Here is a 15,910-nt window from a genome sequence, read left to right as displayed (position 1 = left end):
ACTTGGTATTTATTTTAAAGTGGTTCGAATGTTTACATATGTGAAGTTCCATATTTGGAAAGTCCCAGTCACATTCCCACTACACATAACCCCTGGTTTCATATCACTTTATTTTTCTGTCCTGTCTTTATAAGTTGCATCTTGATGAGAAACCAAAAAAGACTCCCAAATAAGCTTCACAGTTCTGCACAGTGTAGGCCATGGTGCAGAATTGGGCAGTGTGAGAACTGCAGAGCACACACAGGACTCATCACATTTATAGATCTCCATTCAGAAAAAGGCAGAGCTCCTCAAAACTCCAGGTAGGAGCATTTCTTGCTGAGGAATTTTAGAAGATCTAAATGAAGACAGTCTCTACTGTAAGAGGGACTTGGATATCAAAGATTGGACTAAGCAAGGTGCCCAAAATACTCAAATCAGCTTTCCAAATGAACCTGAGTAAAAGTAAACCAAATGCACATATGTTTTTCATAATGAAAAACAGTAACAACCTTGTTGTTCCCTGAATGCAAATGCAACAGAAAATGTCCTCAGATCTCTCTGATCTTCAATGTCTTCAACCAGTCAAATGAGAGCAACAAAGATATGTAGTGGATAAATTCATCATGAAAATTAAATCATCTACATAAAATGTTTAGCATAGAGTCTTCAAAACAATAGCTCAAATAGATACTTATGACTTTTGTTGTGATCATCTTGATTTTTCAGGAAGTCAGTGGTTAAAGCATATATTAGAATGAGCCCAAATGCTAGAATAATGAATCTTTTTTTCCTTCCTGACACTTAAATCTTTCAATATGTTCTTTGCTGTGTGCCCAGCAACTGGCAAAGGAATAATCAAATGAATATGTTTCAGAACCAATGCAGTTTACATTATTTCACATCCTATAAATTTCACAGAATCTTGCATCCTTTATTGTAAATCAATGATTTGTTCTCCATTTCTTCCCAGCCTAGACCAGAACACTCTGGTAATCACATACAGTGATAGCTTTAACAACATTTGGAATTTTAAGTGAGCTATTTTCCCTGTACTTCCTCTTCCTATTAAGACTATTTATCAGCCCTATGATGAATGCAAAGACTACTGGGGAAAAGAGCAATAAAAGCTGATCTATCTCAAATTCTCTAAAATTACTTCTTGCACTGTGCTTTGCTTCCACATGGGAGATTATGGGGTAACAGAACCAGCACACAAAAAAATCTGGGAAAGCCTTTTGCTTTCACAAGTGTAGCCAACTGAGTCTGCAGTGCAACTTTGCATAAGCCTACTCTAATCAATTACATATTTGCTTCAGGTCCACATCACTGAAAAGAGAGTTGTTTGTTAATCTGATTAGTTTATGATCATTATTTCTATCCATCTAACACTTTAAAGAAAAAAGAAATTTATAAAAGCAAGCAGCATCGCTTTCAAAGTAGACACACACACCCCCCAAAAAGAAATCCTACCACTCTCTTTTAATTTCAAGCTCTTATGCTTAGAATGAATTAGAATAAAATTGAAAAAGGTTGTAATTCAAGGACACAGCATTCTGAATTCTCGCCTCTCTTCCAAAATAATTCAAAAGAAAACAATGTATCAAGCCAGGGCCACAAAGCATTTTCACATGTGCTATTAAAAAGAACTCATTGCCCCAAAAGAGCTTAATCTCCCATGCCCTCTAATTATTTCTGTTAAGAAACTTTTTATATTTAAGAATGTTTGCCACTGCCAGGATCCTGTTGTGATGAAACACGAACAACAAAAATATACAAGAGACAGGAAAAGGGAAGATTGAAAACTTCTCTGAGAAATGGTGCTTTTCCTACCTAGCAGGATAATGGTGTTGAAAGCAGTTAAGAGAATAGAAAGGGACAGCTGACTCCTCCTGAGATGTGAATTTATTTTTTTTTTATTTTTTTTTATTTTTATTTTTTTTTATTGTTGGTTGTTCAAAACATTACAAATTTCTTGATATATCATCTTTCACACTTTGCTTCAAGTGGGTTATGAACTCCCATTTTTAGCCCATATACAGATTGCAGAATCACATCAATTACACATCCATTGATTTACATATTGCCATACTAGTGACTGTCATGTTCTGCTACCTTTCCTATCCTCTACTATCCCCCCTCCCCTCCTCCAATCCCACATCCCTTTCCTCTATTCCTGTCNTTTCTAGGCCAAAAAATTAATCACTGCCAGCTAGGGTTTTTTTTTTTTTTTCAGACTGTTGCTCTGATACAGAGTCCAAAGAGATAAGGAGTAAATGAACATAAATGTCTTTGGTAATAACAGCTAAATAGTTATTTTTATACCACTCTAATTTCTTATAGTGCCACAGGAACAATGGCATACTATGGCAACCATGAAAATGCACCTCTCTAATCTCCCTGTTAGGCGTGTAATTGGACACTGCTGCACCCTGAAATCACTTACTGTTTGTGATGGGGTCATGCTTCCCAGGCCGCTCCTGGCCAAAGACAGAGCCCATTCCTGTGAGAGCCATGAAAGAGTTCCACAGAGGCACAATTCCAGCTGGAGGACTCCCTCCGAGCCTCATTAAGCTTGCCAGGCATGGTGGCACGCTCCTGCAATCCCAGGGGCTCAAGAGGCTGAGGCAGGAGGATCACAAGTTCAAAGCCAGCCTCAGCAAAGGTGAGGCATTACGCAACTCAGTGAGACCCTGTGTCTAAATAAAATACAAAATAGAGCTCAATGGCTCAGTGGTTGAGTGCCCATGAGTTCAATCCCTGGTACCCCACCTCTCCCTCGCAAAAAACCTGTTGCAGCCCAAGGTCTCCCTTCTACACTCTGCTACCCTCTCTCCTTCTTGCCCACCTTCCTTCCCTCGTTCCTTCACAGGGGCAGGTCCCCAGGGAAAAGTTCTTCCCATCTCTCTGGCTCCAACTTCATTTTCCTTTACTGGATTTCCCTGGGTAAATCTCTTCACTTGCAATCTTACTTTAGCACCTGCTGCTCAGACAACATTGACCTACACCTAGGCTTCATATAAAAGAAAATTCAAGCAGTTATATTTTTTATAAACAATCATACTATAAAGTCATGATAAATATATAAAGCAAGTAATAAATCCCCCTCTTTGCCTATTATTGTGCCCTCATTTATGTTTAGGAAATTCCAATTTCTGTTAACTGGCTTTCCAAGTTCAATCCTATTCATTCACTATCTCCAAACTCTCATGCACAAATAACTTGCCTTATGAAATTTATATATATTCAATTTAGTTTAAAATTCCAACTGAAAAGCAAGTTTTTCAGATAGAGCTGAGTAACCCAAAGGGCAGCAACCTATATCACTGATATCAAAGGGAAGTTATTTCCCTTTCAATCTTTTTATTTTCCCCCATGGAGTGAGGTGGTAGGGGGATGGGTAGCAGATTGTGGAAGAAAATGCTGCTGATCACCAAACTCCTTTTCTCTTCTTCTGGATCCACAATCAGCAGACTACATTTCCCAGTCTCCCTTGCAGCCGGATGTGGCCATGTGAGTGAGCTCCTCCATTTCCAGAGCTGACCCTTAAAAATCTCCCCATGATAGTCTCTGTGCTCTTCCCTATGCATCTATCTCCACCTTCAAGTACAGCAAAGTTGTAAACCAAATGTCTAGCTGACAAGGAGGTTGGATCTATGGGTTAGCCATAGAATAAGAACTGCCTGATCTGGGACACCTGGACTGTTACGTAAGCAGAAAAATCAACTTACTTGTTCATTACTTTCTTGTGAACAAACTGTGGGAAGCCTCTGAAATTCTGGTTCTCAGCTTATTACAACAACCAGTAACTAACATACAGGTTTACAGGATGCAGAATTACAGGATGCAGAATAAAGATTACCCCTGCAAGGCAGTAATGAAATGTAGCCTGTGACAGAGGGTTCCAAAAACAGCCTCCAGTAATTTCTGTTGCTGCTTGAACAGGCCACTCCTACCCTTCAGAAGTGGCTTGTCTTCCCTGCTCTTTGAATCTTCATGGTCCTATGACTTGTTTTGGCCAACAGAATACAGTGGAAGGAACTGGTGCCAGTTCTAAGTCTAACCCTTCAAAGTCCACACAGCTTTTGGTTTCAGGTTCACAAAACCCAGTGCCCGGGCTGTCAGGAAGCCCTGGCTAGCCCACTAGAGACAGGGACCACCTGAAGAGGACCTGGAGGATGAGATGACACATGCAGGAAGAAGCCACAGGAAAAGGTGAAGACACGAGAGCCAGATGCCAGTTTCAATGCCAGTGTCAGGACTCATGCCAGCTGATGCCAGGTGAAGCAGAATCATGCGGTCCACTTAGAGAACAATGATGAATCATCCTTTTTAAGCTCTTAAGTTATTATTGTTGGTAAATGTCAATAATAAAAGACAACTGAAACATCAGGGTTTTAAATAAAGTAGTAAATAGTTTCAGGTTAGAGATAATCCGAGAAGTAGTAACTCTCCTGTTGTATTTTCAGCTTAGTAATTTCAAAACATTTTCTTTTCCCTTGATTTTATTTTCAATTTTATACATTTATTTGTCTTTAAGAGATGGAGTCTGGCTAATGTTGCCCAGGGTAGCCTTGAACTCCAGAACTCAAGCAATTCTCCTGCTTCTCTCTCCTGAGTGCTGGGACTACAAACAGGCACCATCAAGCCTGATATTGCCTTAATTTTTTTCCCACGTTTTTATTGGTACATTATACCGGTACATAATGGTGGAATTTATTGTTACGTATTCATACACGCATACAACAACATAATTTGGCCAGTATCACTCCCCCAGAACTCCCTCTCCCTCCCCTCCTCCAATCCCACATCCCTTTCCTCTATTCCACAGATCTTCCTTCCATTTTCATGAAATCACCCCTCTACCTTTCTTTTCCTTTTTCCTCTCTAGCTTCCACGTGACAAAACATACAACCCTTGACCTTCTGAGTTTGGCTTATTTCACTCAACATAATGTTCTCAAGTTCCATCTGTTTTCCTGCAAATGAATGACAACTTCATTTTTCTTTCTGGTTGAATAAAACTCCATTGTGAATATATATCATATTTTCTTTATCCATTCATCCACAGATGGATACCTAGGTTGGTTCCATAGTTTGGCTATTGTGAATTGTACTACTATAAACATGGGTATGCATGCATCGCTGTAGTATGAATTTAATTCTTTAAGATAAATGCCCAGGAATGGTATAGCTGGGTCATAGGGCAATTCTATTCCTAGTATTTTAAGGAACCTCCATACTGATTTCCATAATAGTTGTGCTAATTTACATTTCTACCAACATCATAAGACTATTTCTTTCTCCACATCCTCTCCAGCATGTTATTATTTGTATTCTTTTTGACTGCCATTCTGACTAGTATGAGCTAAAATCTCAGTGTATTTTTTATTTGCTTTTCCCTAATTGCTAGAGATGTTGAATATTTTTTCATATATTTGTGTCTATTTGTATTTCTTTTTTTGAGAAGTGTCTGTTTAATTCATTTACCCATTTATTAATAAGGCTATATTTGGGTTTTTTTGGTGTTGTTATTTTGGTTCTTTATATATTCTAGATATTCTCTGTCAGAAGAGTAGCTAGCAAAGATTTTCTCCCACTCTGTAGGCTCTCTCTTCAATTATTTGTTTCCTTTTTTGTGAAGAAGTTTTTAATTTGATACCATTCCATTCATTAAGACTTGGCATTGAGAAAGTTGTTGCCTGTGCCTATATAGTGGAGGGTCAACCTAAATTCTTCTAGAAGTTGCATCGTTTCTCATCTAATGCCTAGGTCTTTGATTCATTTGGAGTTTATTTTTGTGCAGGGTAAGAGGGAAGGGTCTGGTCTCATTCTTCTACAAATAGATAACTATTTTCCCATCACCATTTGTTAAAAAAGGATGTCTTTTCTCCAATGGATGTTTTTGTTGACTTTGCCAGGATCAGATGACTGTAAATGTGTGGGTTTGTCTCTGCCTTCTATTCTGTTCCACTGATCTATGTGTCTATTTCCATGTAGGTACCATGTGTTTTTTGTTATTTTAATTCTGTAATATAATTCAAAGTTGGGGTATTATGATGCCTCCAGCATCTTTTTTGGGTTAGAATTTCTTTGGGTAGTCCAGGTCTTTTATTCTTCCAAATTAATTTTAGAAGTGACTTTTTTTTTAGTTCTGTGAAGAATGTCATTGGTATTTTGATGGGGATTGAATCTCTATAGTGTATTTGGTAGTATAGCCATTTTAACAATATTAATGAGCCTATCCATAAACATGGAAGATCATTTCATCTTCTTGTGCCTTCTTCAATTTTTTTTCTTCAGTATTGTATAGTTTTCATTTTAGAGGCTTTTCACCTCCTTAGTTAGATTTATTCCTAGGTATTTGTTTGAGGCCATTGTGAATGGAATTATTTTCCTGACTTCTTTCTCAGCAGATTTATTGTTGATATATAGGAAAGCTATTGCATTTTGTGTGTTGATTTTATAACGTGCTACTTTGCTGAATATGTTTATTAGCTCTAGCAGTCTTTTGGTGGAGCTTTGTAAATCTTTTAAATATAGGATCCTATCATCTGCAAACAGTAATAATTTGACTTCTTTTCTTGTTTTTATCACTTCATTTCCTTCTCTTGCTTAATTGCTTTGGCTAGAGTTTCTAGCACTGTATTAAATACGAGTGGTGAAAGTTGACATCCTTGTCTTGTTCCAGATTTTAAAGGAAATACTTTCAGTTTTTCCCCAACTTATTATGAGGTTGGCTTCAGGTTTTTCATATATAGTCTTATGATGTTGCAGCAGGTTCTTTCTTATCTCTACTTTCTTCAGTGTTCTTATCATTAATGCATGTTGAATATTGTCAAAGACTTTCTCTACATCAATTGAGATGACTAAGTGATTTTTGTCCTTGATTCTTATTTATGTGATGAATAACATTTATTGTTAAACCTTCCTTGCATCTCTAACCAACTTGGATCTCTAACAACATACATCATGTACAATCTCAATATGTTGTTTAATACATTTTTATTAAGGATTTTTGTATCTAAATACACTAGAGATATTGCTCTGTAGTTGGCAAGAATGGATGGTCACTATCTATACCAACTGTCCTTCTATCCATTTCTTCTTGGACTATACTGAGAGAGCAAGGACTGGGGGTTGTTAACCCCTTCCCCTTTTTTGTGTTGCTCACTGAGCTGCCAGCTGGAGTGGCCTTAGATTGAAGCTGGTGGAAATAGCTCTCAGCTTCTTCTCAATAGTTTAATAAGGTAGGGTGGAGTGGGAAGCACTATCAATTGGGTGGAGCTGTTGCAGAGTTATATGAGGAGAGTTCCAAGGGCTGGGGTTTAGGTCTAATCAGGCCTCAGGGGCTTTGTTGGGTACTAGGTGCTCTGCAGAAATTATATCAACCCATCCCTAGGGCCTGGAAGTTGCAGATCTCTGCTGAGAGTCAGAATCTCAGGAGCTTTCTAAGAATTTCGAACGTGGGGCTGAGGAGCCAATCCTCCCCAAACGGTGCTGCCCAGAAACACAGACTTCCAAAATTTAGTCCCTGAGTGTATTCACTCCTTCCTATTCAGATTCTAGACCTGCTTCAGTTGCAAGCCATCAGAATCAAAAGAGGAGCAAGTTGTACTCCCATTGTTCTGATTTGAATCCAAGGAGGGGATTCAAATTGGTGCCTGTTTCCCTCATGATCTGCTCATGCACCCTATGCCATGCAGTAGGTGCTTGCTAGGGCAGTATGGCAGTGTGGCAGTGTTTGCTCTGATCTCCCAGCTCCAAGGCAGCTGTAGCATGGGAGGGTGTAGATGGCTCCCACCTCAGCGCTTTGCGGCCAATTGAGAAATACACAGCACATTTAAACACCAGTTTGTGGCACAGCCTCTGGATCAGCTGAGTTTAGGCTGCTTTTCTGAACTACTGGTTTTTCTATACCGAATCTGTCCATTGTATTTCTCTCTGTGTTCTCCCCCTCTCTGTGGCAAACCAATCATTGCCACTGCCACCCATCGGCTCGACTTCAAAGTACTCTTTCTTCTTTGCTCAATGTGCTGATTGACAGGCAGTTCTGTTGGCACCTTATTGGTGGTTCTTTCCTGTATGCTGGTTTCTTAATCTCCTCAAACTGACCCTAACATCAACATATAAAAAATATATATAAAAAATTTTTTAAAATATTCTCCTGTAAAATAAATGTCAAATAAGCATCCTTGCCTAGTAACGAATGCCCTGATTTTCTACACCAACAAAAGTAGCAAGACACAAAATATTCCATTTTTTAAATTAAAACACAAATAATATATATTCCATTTTAAGAGGCTGAATCATAAAGAAGTGGAATGAAAAGTGAAAATTCCCTTTCATACTTCTTTCAGGGCTTCAATTCTACTCCGATGCCCAGAGGTAACTACAGAGAACATTTTTGTTTTGGTGTGATTCACTCATCTGGGTTTTTTCTATGCAACAAATGTAGGTTTCTGCATTTAAACATGATTGGACTCAGACTACATGTTATTTTACAACCCACAGAATTTCATTTTGAGGGGACAAATATGCTATCACAGACTACATCAAGGTGCATAATTTGTCCATACACCTGCTTTCTTCTTGCCCAGTCTACATTTAGAAGTTCTTCTCCACTAGAACCAAGATGATGCCACCACCTACTGCTCTCCTTTGATTTAAGCATATTTCAGCAGAGCAAGAATTCCTGAAAGGCATACTATCTTTCCTACAAAGCAGTTTCTTGTCTCCTTGAATCTGAGGTGTGTGTAACACATGAATACTTATTTTTCGTATTTACATTTCAACTATTTTCTGACAGTCTTCAGTTAAGAAGAACAAAAGTAACCAGTGGTATCAGAAGGATTTCTGAGACCCAAAGTGGTAAGTTTCTTGAATACCAGGCATGCATACATATCAATATAAGCATCGAATATAGTTATATTATTAGATAGAATAAAAACATTCAAATTTGGAAGACAGTATACAAGACTGGAGAAATATCTGCTTGATATTCATCTAGACTATAGAAATCATGATTCTTATCAAAGCTTTTCTTGAGAAAAAGTTTTTGTTTTGTTCTGCTTTATTATCATGAGCTTAGCTTTTTAAGGTGGATCGCTATCAACAAACCTATGATGTGAACAATGTTTCTACATGATTAGCAAGAAGCTATGTAAACCTCTAACAGCAGGAGAAAAATACGTGCTAGAATCTATGTAAGGTACAGGGTATCTAGACATGGAAAAACTGCTTTCCTTTTTAAACCACTTTTCTGGAATACATTTTCAGTCTGGTTTCTCCTACTTCTGGCATTAAAATATCAACTGTAAGAGTCAAGTAGGATTCAAAAGTATCAAAGTTAACAATATCTGGAAGAAATATTTATCTTGGGAACTATATAAAAAAGCATTAATTGAGAAATTTACTTCATATTGAGGACAACAGAGTTTAATATACCAATTATTTATAACAAATTTTAAGGAATATGCAGCAGGACCCAAATCTTTTGTTCACCTTTACTAATGGGATGATAATTTTTAATTTCCATGTCTATTGGAATGACCTCCAAAGTGGACGCATTTGAATCTTCGCCAGTGGGCATTTGTTCTAAAACAGGACTTCATCTAACATTTGTGGAACCCAAGGCACAAGTATAAATAGAGGCCTGTATATCATGTTTCTAAATACTTAAAAATTATAATATATGCTGCACTCACAGACCAGCCTGCATTTCCACACAGAGGCCACATGACCACTTTTAAGAGGTCAAGATAGGACCCAGGGCTAAAGGTATGTGCTACCCCTGGTCTAACTCCGATGCCTGTAGGCTGAGATAACACAGCTGCTGAGGCAGGGGAGGTTGGATATTTGCCTATGGTGAACATCTGCTCATCAAAGAAATTGGCTGATGTTGGGCAAATTATGGTGGTTTTACACATTTGAAACTTTTCTGATATTCCTCCCATCAAAAGACGGAGAGTAAATATTCTTCTCCTGAATATGGTTCAAGCATAGTGCCTCAGTTCTAATCAATACTATGTCAGGCAATGACTCTGACTTCTAGGACTAGTTTAGAAGAGATAGTGATGTTACCCATAGCTAGCACACTCTAGGTTTGTTGAGGGGGTACACTTATATGTGTGTGTGTGTGTGTGTGTGTGTGTGTGTGTGGCTCCTGTGACTCTGTGAATTCATAGCCTCTTGTTACAGGTGTCAGACCAAAATTTCCTCAATTTTTGTCAGAATAGGGTGTTAAATACTGCTTTTTCTAATAGCCATGTTATAATGTAAAATGCCCCAGATTTCTACATCATATCTGAGAATTTGACTCAAAGCTCCTGCATCTCCTTCTACCCTGTACTGTGTAGATACAAGTCACTGTAATCAGCTTCTGTTTTCTCACTTGTAATGCCAGGATAATAACCCTCCCTCAGAGATATCAATCAAGAGTATCAAAAGGAAAAATGTATGTGGAAGCCTATGATACAGGACATGTCACCCTTATAAATGTTTCTTGCATCCAAATCTGATAATTCAGGTATTTGCCCTTTCTTCCTCCTCCATCCTGATAACTTTTCCACAAGAATGAAGAATTTTGAAAGCTATGCCTGCCATGTTTGCATCTAAAAGTGGGAAGAATCTGTATTTTATTTTTATATTAAGAGTCCATCAAACCATTGGTGGTGGGGAACAACTCATAAAACTGGAATATTTTCCCTTTGAAAGTCACTGAAGACCCTAGGAAGAATGATGTTGTGTGTTCCACTGAGACTTGACACACTGATTTATCCTTTGTATACACCTTTTCCCAGACCTGCATGTCTGAGAGGGCACAATGTTCCCATTAATGCCTGTTATGACTGGACTCTGGAATCTACTTCTACTAGGACAGTATGCTCTGCAGCCTGAGGGATTATTCAAAAACAGAATCTGACTGGAACGGTTAACTTTTCTAGAAGCTAAAGACTTAATTAAGACACTAAGTCGTCGTCTTCTTCTTTTTTTTTTTTTTAATTTTCTCTAAATGGCAGCAGAAGATGAATTTCAAAGAAGTATAATTTATTTAAGATTTCACTTACCAAACAAACACAGTAAAAGATGATATCAAACATCTGCAATTTCCAATCACATAGCTCACAAAAAAAGCACAAAACGGTTTTAGTGAAGTGCATAATTTGGCATCCTTGCCATCAAAGGCAATTTCAAACACATAATTCAAAATGCCCATTGACAGCAGGCCTCTCTTACTGGGTATTAATCTGTCGGGATGAATCTGGAAACATCAATGTCTCTCAATTAGAAGCATAAACTTTAAAATTGAGAAATAAAATCATGGTGGCATGAACAGGGCACAGGTGGGTAATTGACAAGCCTGCATAATGTGGAAAAATCACAGGTTAGAGGAAAAGGCATAACAATAATATAAAGCTTTGGATTTACACAGCCATTTCCCCCAAAGAGATCAAAGCCCATTACATACATTATCTCATTAATCCACCTGCTACCTGCTATGGTGACAATGTCAGGGCAGACACCCATGGGGTGATCTGTGGCCATCAACATGCTGTGGTAGCCCAGGGTGAGCCCTATTACCTCCATTCTCTTCTGTAATAAAGTGTGAGATTAGTGTTCAAGTCACAGCTGGAGATGAAACGCAGCATCAGTTCTTAAACCAATTTATCCCTTTCCCCCCACGTTTCACACTACGTAGACAACTATTTAAAACATTTCCATCTACAGGTACATTATTAATGGGCTGTAACTGTGTCTCTGAAAGAGAGTTCAAAGGCACCCAAAACATCTGTAACTACTAATTAGAGACTTGCTTAACTACGTGAGATTATTTCAGAAAGCAGGTTGACTACGGGACTCGTTTGTTGCTCAACACCCTGGACATCTCAGCTTTTCATTTGATTTTTTTTTTCAATCACTCTTCCACTTCCTGTTAGAGAGATTATATTCATGTGACAGGTTTGTGTTGATGTAGAGTCATGAAAAACAGGAAATGAAAATGCTATTTTATTATCATGAATGCTAACTTTTCTGAAAGAGTACCAAAATCCTATTTCATATGCTTTTACTCATGACATTTCAGAAAAAAAAATAAGTCTCTGAAATAGCTACATCCAAAAGTTACTTATTCATATGATATCAATCTAAATTGTTACACTACAACTCCATTTTTTTTTGTTATTATTGGTTGGTTGGTTGGTTGGTTGGTTGAGACAGGATCTCATTAAAATTGCCCAGGCTGGCCTCCTATTTGCAATCTCCCCAACTCAGCCTTCCAAGTAGCGGGCATTATAGGTACACACTGCCATGTCTGGGTTCTCATCTTTATTAAGGAAGAGAAATATATACTGGTTCCTATTTCTATGACCTACAGATGTTTATATGCTAATAATTTTATTGTACTAGAACAGTCTATTGAGTAAATATTTGCTTGGTAATCCATCCAAAGATCATATCTGCCACTTCGAATTGTCTTTAAACATACGATTCTAAATCTACATGTGCCCTGAAATTTTAAATTGATGACTTCCCTTCCAAAATGCAAGTTACAAGAAAACAAAACCAATTTTTAATTGCCAGCAAAGAAAATACATAACTAAAGAGAAGGGTCATATGAAAATTTCAGATTATTTCTGCATGGAGCTACTACCTTGAATTTTATATAACATAAAATATCTGGTATCCACCTGGTTTAAATCAACACCTACATTTTTAGGAGAAATTTCATTTTCATAAGTAGATCCCTCATGAGAAATCAAGAATTATCACTTATGGTTAGTGACAACTAAGTTTCAGGACTTGTTGATTTAATAAATGTAAGCATTCTTCAGTTATTATACTTATACAGAAAAACTATATTGCTTTTGCAAAAGGCTAAATTAAGACTAGGATGCAGAATCACATCAGTTACACATCCATTGATTTACATATTGCCATACTAGTGTCTGTTGTATTCTGCTGCCTTTCCTATCCTCTACAATCTGTATACGGGGTAAAAATGGGAGTTCATAACCCACTTGAATCAAAGTGTGAAATATGATATATCAAGAACTATGTAATGTTTTGAACAACCAACAATAAAAATTTAAAAAAAGAAAAAGGAAAACACACACACACACACACACACACACAAAAAAACAATAAAAAAAAAAAAGACTAGGATGCCACTCCTGACTATCAGTTCCAGCTAGAAGTTATTGATACACTCTAAGTGTGATCCTGGGCATCACCAGAATCTAAGGCCCTACTGAATCTACATCCCCAACTCACTGGTCAGAATCTACACTTTAACATGGTTCCAAAGTGGTTGCTATGTACATAAAATTGAAGGGAGCACTGAGATAAAATACTCTTAAAGACCTAAAACAGAAAATTGAAGAGTACGTGTTAACATAAATGAAGTTTCTGTGGCAAGGTAACATTCTTTTTTAAAATTAATTTATTTATTTTAATTAGGTATATATGACAGCAGAATGCATTTTGATTCACTGTACACAACTGCAGCACAACTTTTCACTTCTCTGGTTGTCCATGATGTACCATGGCACCCTGTGTGCAGTCATACATGTACCTAAGGTGATGATGTTCATCTCATTCCACTATCATTCCTGCCCCATGCCTCCTCCTCTCCCATCCCTCCCCTTTGCCTATCTTATGTTTCTTTCCTCCAGTTTCAAAGTATGCCTTGGTCTGTTAGTAAATGTAGCATTAATATAGCCAAGAGGTCCATCATTTGTCCCCTTCTGAATTTTCATCCCATGACATTTTCTGTCACAATTATTTAAAAGGCAGACTTTATGCTGAAAGGAAAGCAAGCAAAGTTCTAAGTTCCAGTTTGCCTTGCTACAGACACTATGGCTTTTGCTCTTTTTCATTAATTAATTGGCTTACTATCCTCCTGTGTGAGGTGCTAGTGTCATAAATAGAAATGAAATGCATTTGCTTCTATATTTTATTGTCCTCATGTCATTTTACCAAGAAAATGTCACTGAACTCTTCGAAATATTTAAATTCTAAGCAGAAGCTATAAATAAGACAGTATCATTTTTTCTGGATATGAATGAATTAATAGAGAAATTTGACAGAAGACTCCTAGTGACATTGAAACATGGAATTGATAACAAATCGAAAAATTCCAATAGAGTCAAAGGGGACCTCAAAGATACCCCAACATCATCCTCACATAATTTTGTCCACCATAAACTCAGACTGTTTACCCTCTTCAGCTCACAGCCCCAAGAGCACATATTCCAGAGATGAAGGCAAAGCCACATGGCCTTTTAGGATCCAGCTTTTAGGACCCAGTCATACTCTCTCTATAGGTTGAACTGGTCACAAATCTTCTAAACCTCAAGGAAAAGGAACATAGACACTAACCTCAATTAAAATACTGTAAAAGAATTTGCGGCAATATTTTAAAATTGTTACATACCTATTACATTCAAGGGTAACAGTTGTATTTCAGAAATGGCTCCAAAGTTTTTTTTTTATTCGATTTTAAAAGGCCTTGATCAATTCCAATTCCACAGAAGAAGAAAAGTGCCTTGATTGAAGGAAAATCTTTTGCTGTATATTTGTTTTGTACTTGTAATTTGACCCAGGTTGTATTCAATTCTCTCAAATCTAATCCCAATATACTTTTAATATATTGAAGATGCCTTGCTTTGTTCGTGATAAGAATAACCTATGCTGTGTCCCACCTGAAAGCTCTACAAGTGCTACAAAGATACACCCTCTTTCTTTCTTTCTTTCTTTTTTTGGTGGTGCTAGGGATTGAACCTAGGACCTTGTGCATGCAAGGCAAGCACTCTACCAACTGAACTATATCCCCAGTTCCCCAAGACATATCTTCTTTAAGAGAATATTTATCTACCCATCACTATGGACACTGAAAGATAAAATCTTCTGAATAATTTATTTACAAACATTTAAAATGTTTATTTACCAGGCATCTATTTATTGCTATGTGTTCAAGTGTGTATACATATATTTTTACACACACACACACACACACACACAAGGAGTAAATTCTATCACTCTTATAGAATAAAACACAATGACAAATGAATTAAATCAGATCAAGAAAATATGGAACCTTAAGAGAGTACTCCTCAAATACAGCAAAACATATAGGAGGTCTAGGAGGTAACATTTCTCAAGGTCAAAATGAGGAACAGAGAAATTTCCTTGACAAGGAAAGAGAAGAAAACATAATGGAAACAATACAGAGAAGCAGGAATGCTGAATACCAGTACAAGATGGATAGACTACTGTATAAAGCTTTAAAATAAAAAGTTTACATATTATGAAAAAAAAAAACTTAGAGAGCAACTGAGGGAAGATGCAAGCAAGGGCTAGATAAGAATACTTTCCCCAGTCCTAGAGCCAGTGTTATGTAAGGCAACTCAGAAGATCCATTGCCCAGGAGATTCTTGAATAAGGATCACATAGGATGGTTCAAGGGGCTGCCAGCATCAGGCCAGGGGACTTATGAACTAGAGAGTTACTTATCACAATCACAGAAAGTCGAACCGCTTTTATTTGTGTGTTCAAATTTCTAAAATAGGATAAAATGCTATCCTTGAATTTGGGATTATATACATAAAAGGATGGCACCAGAATTCCATATGATGATGAACTAAGAAATGCTGTTTCTTAGTTGAAGCTGATAAGGAAATCTAGTTTGGTATGGAAGGATATGGTTCATGCCTAAAGCTTGACAATTAAAGGTTTGATTTGTGTTTAATGTACACATTCCAATATCCAATGCAGTATTAAAGTGTATGCTTTAATATAATCTAAAAGAGAAGTTTTAATTTTTCTTTTATGAAAAGCCCATGTCCTTCATGTTGTATGTATATGCATTTATAACTCACATTCATATATATATATATATATATATATATATATATATATATATATATATATAT

Source organism: Marmota marmota, unplaced genomic scaffold (assembly GCF_001458135.2).
Source record: "Marmota marmota marmota unplaced genomic scaffold, marMar, whole genome shotgun sequence".
Classification (NCBI taxonomy): Eukaryota; Metazoa; Chordata; class Mammalia; order Rodentia; family Sciuridae; genus Marmota; species Marmota marmota.
Note: the sequence above shows the minus strand (reverse complement) of the source record.